Raw genomic sequence first — 7,262 nt, 5'->3', positions numbered from 1 at the left:
CCATTACCTGAACACTTGAGGTATGCTTTTTTAGGTGATGCATCTACTTTACCTGTTATTATTGCATCTGACCTTTTAGGTAGTGAGGAGGACAAACTCTTAAGGATTTTGAGAGAATTCAAATCGGCTATTGGATGGACCAAAGCAGACATCAAGGGGATCAGCCCTTCATATTATATGCATAAGATTTTTCTAGAGGAGAGTAGTAAGCCAACTATTGAGCAACAGCACAGACTGAATCCGATCATGAAGGAGGTGGTGAAGAAAGAAATTCTGAAATGGCTGGATGCAGGCATCATTTATCCTATTTCTGACAGTTCTTGGGTGAGCCCCGTACAATGTGTGCCTAAGAAAGGAGTTATCACTGTGGTAGCAAATGAGAAGAATGAGCTCATCCCCACTCGAACAGTTATAGGATGGAGAGTATGCATGGACTACCGAAAGTTGAACAAGGCCACGAGAAAGGATCACTTCCCTCTTCCATTTATTGATCAGATGCTTGACAGGTTGGCTGGTCATGAGTATTATTGTCTTCTGGATGGTTACTCCGGGTATAATTAGATTTGTATTGCACCAGAGGATCAAGAAAAGACTACCTTCACTTGTCCATTTGGCACGTTTGCTTTTCGCAGAGTTTTGTTTAGGTTATGTGGCACACCGGCCACTTTTCAGAGATGTATGATGGCTATATTCTCTGACATTATTGGAAATAATGTTGAGGTGTTCATGGACGACTTCTCCGTCTTTGGACATTCGTATGATCAATGTTTGAATAATCTTCGTGTCGTGCTCAAAAGCTGTGTGGAAACTAATTTGGTGCTCAATTGGGAGAAATGTCATTTTATGGTGCGTAAAGGCATTATTCTTGGGAATAAGGTCTCTAGCAAGGGTCTTGAGGTGGATAAAACCAAGGTGGGAGTCATTGAAAATCTTCCACCACCTATTTCTGTGAAAGGAATCCGTAGTTTTCTTGGTCATGCGGGTTTTTATCGGCGGTTCATCAAGGACTTTTCGAAGATATCTAAGCCGTTGTGCAACTTGCTTGAGAAAGATGTGCCTTTCAAATTTGATGATGAATGTTTGACGGTATTCGAGACTCTCAAGAAGAGTTTAATCACTGCGCCAGTTATTACAGCACCGTATTGGACAGAGCCTTTTGAGAAGATGTGTGATGCAAGTGATTATGCGGTAGGTGCAGTTCTTGGGCAGCGCAAGAATAATCTCTTTCATGTGGTGTACTATGCTAGTAAGACCTTAAATGGGGCCCAAATGAACTACACCACTACTGAGAAGGAGCTCTTGGCTATAGTCTTTGGTTTCGAGAAATTTTGATCCTATCTGCTTGGGACAAAAGTGACAGTATTCACTGATCATGCGGCCATTCACTATTTGGTTTCCAAGAAGGATTCGAAGCCGAGACTCATTCGTTGGGTGCTCTTACTTCAGGAATTTGAGTTAGAGATCAAGGATCGAAAAGGTACTGAGAATCAAGTAGCTGACCATCTCTCTAGATTGGAGAATCCCGAGTCTACTTCACAGGATAAGACATTGATCAACGAATCTTTTCCGGATGAGCAGTTGTTCGCAGTTCAGGAGGAAGAGCCATGGTTTGCAGATATTGTAAACTATCTTGTCAGCAATATAATGCCTCCTAAATTGACCTCAGCTCAAAAGAAGAAGTTTCTGCATGAGGTGAAATGGTATATGTGGGATGAACCATATTTGTTTAGACAGGGAGCTGACCAGATCATCAGGAGATGTATCTTGTTCTGTGAAACGGAGGGGATATTACGAGACTGCCACTCCACAGTTTATGGTGGGCATTATGGTGGTGAGAAGACGGTAGCTCTTATTCTGCAAGCAGGTCTTTTCTGGCCTACTTTGTTTAAGGATGCTCATCAGTTTGTTTTACGGTGTGATCGTTGCCAAAGAGTGGGAAATTTGACGAGAAAGGATGAGATGTCGTTAAATGTGATACTTGAAGTCGAGGTCTTTGATGTTTGGGGAATCGATTTCATGGGGCCTTTTGTCTCATCCTGCAATAATCAATACATCTTGCTGGCAGTCGATTATGTCTCAAAATGGGTAGAAGTCAAAGCTCTACCAATAAATGATGCAAAGGCAGTGTTGAATTTTCTTCATAAGCAGATTTTCACAAGGTTTGGAACGCCTCAGGTAATCATAAGTGATGAAGGGTCGCATTTCTGCAACCGTAAGTTCACTTCTATGATGCAGCATTATAATGTGAATCATCGAGTTGCTACTGCCTATCATCTGCAAACAAATGGTCAAGCGGAAGTGTCAAACAGAGAGATCAAGCGCATTCTAGAGAAGGTTATTTTTCCGTCAAGGAAGGATTGGTCTTTAAAGCTTGATGAAGCTGTTTGGGCTTACAGAACAGCATACAAAACTCCACTTGGTATGTCCCCGTTTCAACTGGTGTATGGTAAGGGATATCATTTACCTGCGGAGCTTGAGCATAAGGCCTATTGGGCGTTGAAAAAGTTGAACCTGGATTTAAATGCATCTGGTAAGAAGAGATTGCTTTAGCTTAATGAACTTGATGAATTTCAACTCCAAGCGTACGAGAATAACAAAATGTACAAGGAAAAGGTGAAGAGGTGGCATGATAGGAAGCTACATCCTAAGTTATTCGTGCCGGGGCAACAAGTTCTCTTATTCAACTCTCATCTCCGACTTTTTCCTCGGAAGTTGAAATCAAGGTGGTCTGGACCTTTTATTGTCAAAACTATGTTTCCACATGGAGCGGTGGCGATTTTTGAGAATGATCCGGACCAAACATTCAAGGTTAATGGTCAGCGTTTGAAGCACTACTATGGGGACACGGCAAACCGAGAAGTGGTTAGTGTCATTTTATTGTCAACTTGAGGAAGGTACGCAACGTCAAGCTAATGCCGAAAAAGAAGCGCTGCGTGGGAGGCAACCCATGATTTGTTGTTACAGGAACCCTTAGAAGTTAATAACCTATCCAAAACCACAAAAAAATCAGAAAAACCGGGCTCGGAATTTTTTTTTCCAGAGACCCCCTGAGCGGCCGCTCAGCTCTGCTGAGCGACCGCTCATGGTTCGACTGTGAGAATTTTTTTTAAGTTCATAAATAATCCAAAAAAATCAGAAAATTAAAAAATAAATTATAGCCCTATTACCCACGATTTCTTTTCCCATTACCCCATGATTTTATCCCTCAAACCCACTCCTAATCTAATTTTAACCTAATCCATACCCTATATATACATACACCTATCCCATACATCTCCCACACACTTTCTACACTCAAACTCTCTCCCAAACACAAAAACACTATTCTCAAGCACTTTTATTCAGATTCAATGGCACCCAAGAGAGCACGGACTATTGATAGCAGCAGCACAGTCCCTACTGCTGATTCATCGAGGGGTACTGCTGCGAGGCCTCGGTTGAATGACAGAACTGCGGAGGAGGAGTACACTAGGCTTTTGGGGAAGCCGATTCTGAAGGAGAGGGGGTTTTTACCATCGGGGAGGGATGGTGAGTTGCTACCGATGATTGCTGAGAAAGGGTGGATAGCTTTCTGTGAGTCGCCTGAAGCAGTACCGATGAGCGTGGTTCGCGAGTTCTATGCGAACGCGAAGGCCGAGAAGAATGGGTTTTCTGTGGTCCGAGGGCTGACGGTTGATTATCACCCAGCGGTGATTCGCCGTGTGATTGGGCAGCGAGAGAGGAAGCCCGAGGAGGAGAACTGGAATGAGAAGACTGCTGAAGATTTCAACTTGGATTTGATTTGTGCTACTCTCTGTGTGCCAGACACAGTTTGGACCTTCAAGACAGGAACTAATGAGTATCGTCACTTTCCGGCGATTGTTATGAACAGGTATGCCCGTGCATGGAATGCGTTTATTTGTGCTAATATTCTGCCTTCTTCGCATGCACATGAGGTCACAGTTGAGAGAGCACAGTTGTTGTGGGGAATTCTGAATGAGGAGTACTATGTGGACCTTGGTGAGTTCATCTATCAAGGGATTCTGAATTTTTTAAGGGGAGCTAAGCACATGAACATCCCTTATGCATCCACGGTCACGAAGCTTTTCCGAGCAGTGGGAGTGAACTGGCCAATTCATGAGCAGTTGCAGTTGCCGGCCACTCCGATTGATTCTGGGACTCTGAATGGGATGCAGGAGTGGACTGGTGGTGAGCCCGAGGAGCATGGGCTGGGTTATCGTCTTCCAGGAGGGCGTCCAGCACGAGGTGCTACTATGGCTAGGCCTAGGCGTGATGAGGCTGGTTCTTCGAGAGCTCAGGAGGGTGCTGGGATGGCTGATGCCCAGTATAGGAGGCTGTCACGACGGATGGATGCTATATATGAGACGCAGAGCAGGTTTGCTCAGGAGCTCACCCTTGCGCTAGGGACTGCTTTTCGAGGCCTTGGAGCTGACATTTAGTGGCCAGTTTTTGGTCAGGACTCCGCATACCCGCCGCCTAATACTCCACCCACTGAGGGTGATGATGATGATGACTCTGAGTAGGTATACCCTGTGTTCCTTTCTACTACCTTCACTGGGGACAGTGAAGATTTTAAGTTTGTGGGTGGTAGTTAAGGAATATTTTATGTGTGTGTCATATAGCTGCATATTCATGATAGTTTAGTTCATAAAGTTGCATAATTTTTGCCATATAGTTTTTTTTATAGCTTTATTTGTTTATCATATCATATAGCTCATGCATATGCCATGATCCCTTTTGCGATGATTTACTGACCGATTTGTGATGTTGATGCGAGTGTAGTGATGGCGTTAAAGTAATGTTGAGTCATGTAGGTTGATATGCATGCTAGAAACACTTCTATTTTCACTAAGTCTTAGAGAATGCTTAAGGACTAGATTGTTGTTATGATCTGATTGTTTTCGAGGTTAATCTAATTATTATGCTTAGAATTTGATAATAGGTTCTTAGTGATAGAGGCATGAAAAAGAAAAAATGGAGTAAAAAATGGAATTTATTGCTAATTGTGGCTAGGCGTCAAATGGCTAGTAGCCGGCTCGCATGTTATGCGAGTAGTCTAGGGTTGAGCAGGATGGAGCGAAACGCACTTGCTCAGAAATTTTGAAAAAAAAGAAAAAGAAAAAAAATATAGGAAAAAAGAAAAAAAGGAAAAAAAAAGAGTATGTGTTTATGCATAATTGATCACGAGTGGGCTCTTTGGTATTCGAGTTATTAAGTTCTTAGGGGACTTTGTGCCTAGTGACCTAAGGTTTTTATAGTCTGGGATCCGCTAACCTAACGCTCGCTACATGGATACCATTGTATAAGTCTTTTGTGGACCTCACTCATTGCACGGTCAAATAAGCATTGTTGTTGTGAATAGAAAGCATGATTCCGTGATAGACTCCAGAATTCTTGTAGTGTTATAAGTCACTTTGTGCCTAGAATTTTTATTCTTTGTATAATCATGTGATTGCCTTGATGATAGTGAGTCATAATAATTGATTTAGTTCCGAATCATATCTGTTAAGCATCTGCACACACCACGTTTCTGGCTGTATGTTAGTTGGCATGATTTGATTGATCTTTAGTCGCTTAATTGCATTTGTTGAGATGTTGTAAGTTGGTTGGTTTGGTCGAAGTAAAGGGGATCGCTGCATTTCATATAGATTGCATTCATGCATGTTTTTATTTGTTTTTGAGTCTGTGACACTTGAGGACAAGCATTGATTTAAGTTTGGGGGTGTGATAAGTGGCATTTTATACCACTTAGAACGTCTTAAAATAGCTTAAATTGGTGTCTTGAAATCAAGTATTTTGTGTATTTGATGCGTTTTTCTAGTGTCTGTGCATTTCAGGGTATTAGTTGCATTTCGGGGGAGTAATCATCAAGAATAAGCCTTGGCATGTGTTCAGCATTGCCAGAGGAAAGAAAGGGGCAGATTACAGCGAAGAAACGGAGCAAACTCAGGAATTTTCCAGTAGGGTCCTGAGCGCCCGCTCAGCTATGCTGAGCGGCCGCGTTGGGTCGGGAAAAAAGATAATTTGTTTTAGACTTCTACTTCTGTTTGGCTTCCAACTTCTATGTAATCTGAGTTTTATGGGACTATTATATAAGTAGATTTAGAGACGTTTTCACAAGGGGGATCGTTGTATTAAGCAAGGAGCGAAGGAGACAAGGAAAAAGACCGTTTTAGCACACCGCAACGAAGAGGAAGCATATTTTCTTGTGATTCTTTATTTCGTTGTAATGTTGGATGCTAGTTTTCTTTGCTTTGAACCTATTACTCTTGTGACGTACTCTGGTTTAATATAATTAGTTTAGTTATTATTCTCTTGTGTTTGTTTATCATGTTTTCATATGAACCCATGATGACGATAAGTGCTATCATGGGCTAATCGTGATCATGGGGTCGTAACGGATTTACTATGGAATTCTTTAGTTAGTTGTTTAATACCTTAGTGTGTGATGATTGTATGATATCTAGTATTGGTTGTGCGTATTCGTCTTATGTGCGTCACGAACATATAAGATAGGGTGTTAATCTCTTATGAAGCGACGGTGGATCTCGAGATTTAGAACTTGCCATGCTAGCATAGGTTCATGTATGATGTTGCATGATTAGTGGGTAACTCTAACCGTTTTATTCGCCCTATGTAATCAAAAGGAATAACTTGTGCTTAATTCGTTATGTTGTCAATTTCTGTAGACATATAGGGACTCAACATAATTGATGCCTATTCAACTTCTATCTTAAATGTGGATGTTTGGTAGAATGGTATTAGTACAATGAAAGTTGGCTTTTATCAGTTTCGTGTTATTCGATTAATATCATCACTGTTGCATGCTAAGGGTAATAACAATAACTATTGAAGGAAGTAGTAATGAAGTTGTGATCTCATGAGTGTTTTAATATTGTTAAGTCGAAGTGTTAATTAAGTGGTTAATTTTAGTAGTTAATTGTAGTTAATATTTAGTCAACAATTCTAAGTGTTATTGTCTTAATATTGAGAAGTAATCATACATTGGTGAGTGAGTTTAATTGAACAATAATTAGTCTGAGTCTCTGTGGGAACGAACTAGAAAGTATTCTATATTATTTGCGAACGCGTATACTTGCGTGTATTATTAGCGCGTGTTTTCGCCCTAACAACATACACACGTATATATGCCTGTGCATTCCAGCCAAACATAAATCGGAGCAACAAAAAGGGGTGGAGCACAGAGGCGGCACCGGGCACTCACCGGAGTTTGACAACGGCGGCATAACAGAGAAAGTGGA

Source organism: Apium graveolens, chromosome 7 (genome assembly GCF_009905375.1).
Source record: "Apium graveolens cultivar Ventura chromosome 7, ASM990537v1, whole genome shotgun sequence".
NCBI classification, from domain to species: Eukaryota; Viridiplantae; Streptophyta; class Magnoliopsida; order Apiales; family Apiaceae; genus Apium; species Apium graveolens.
The sequence above is the reverse complement of the archived record's forward strand: the minus strand, read 5'-3'. Positions refer to the sequence as shown.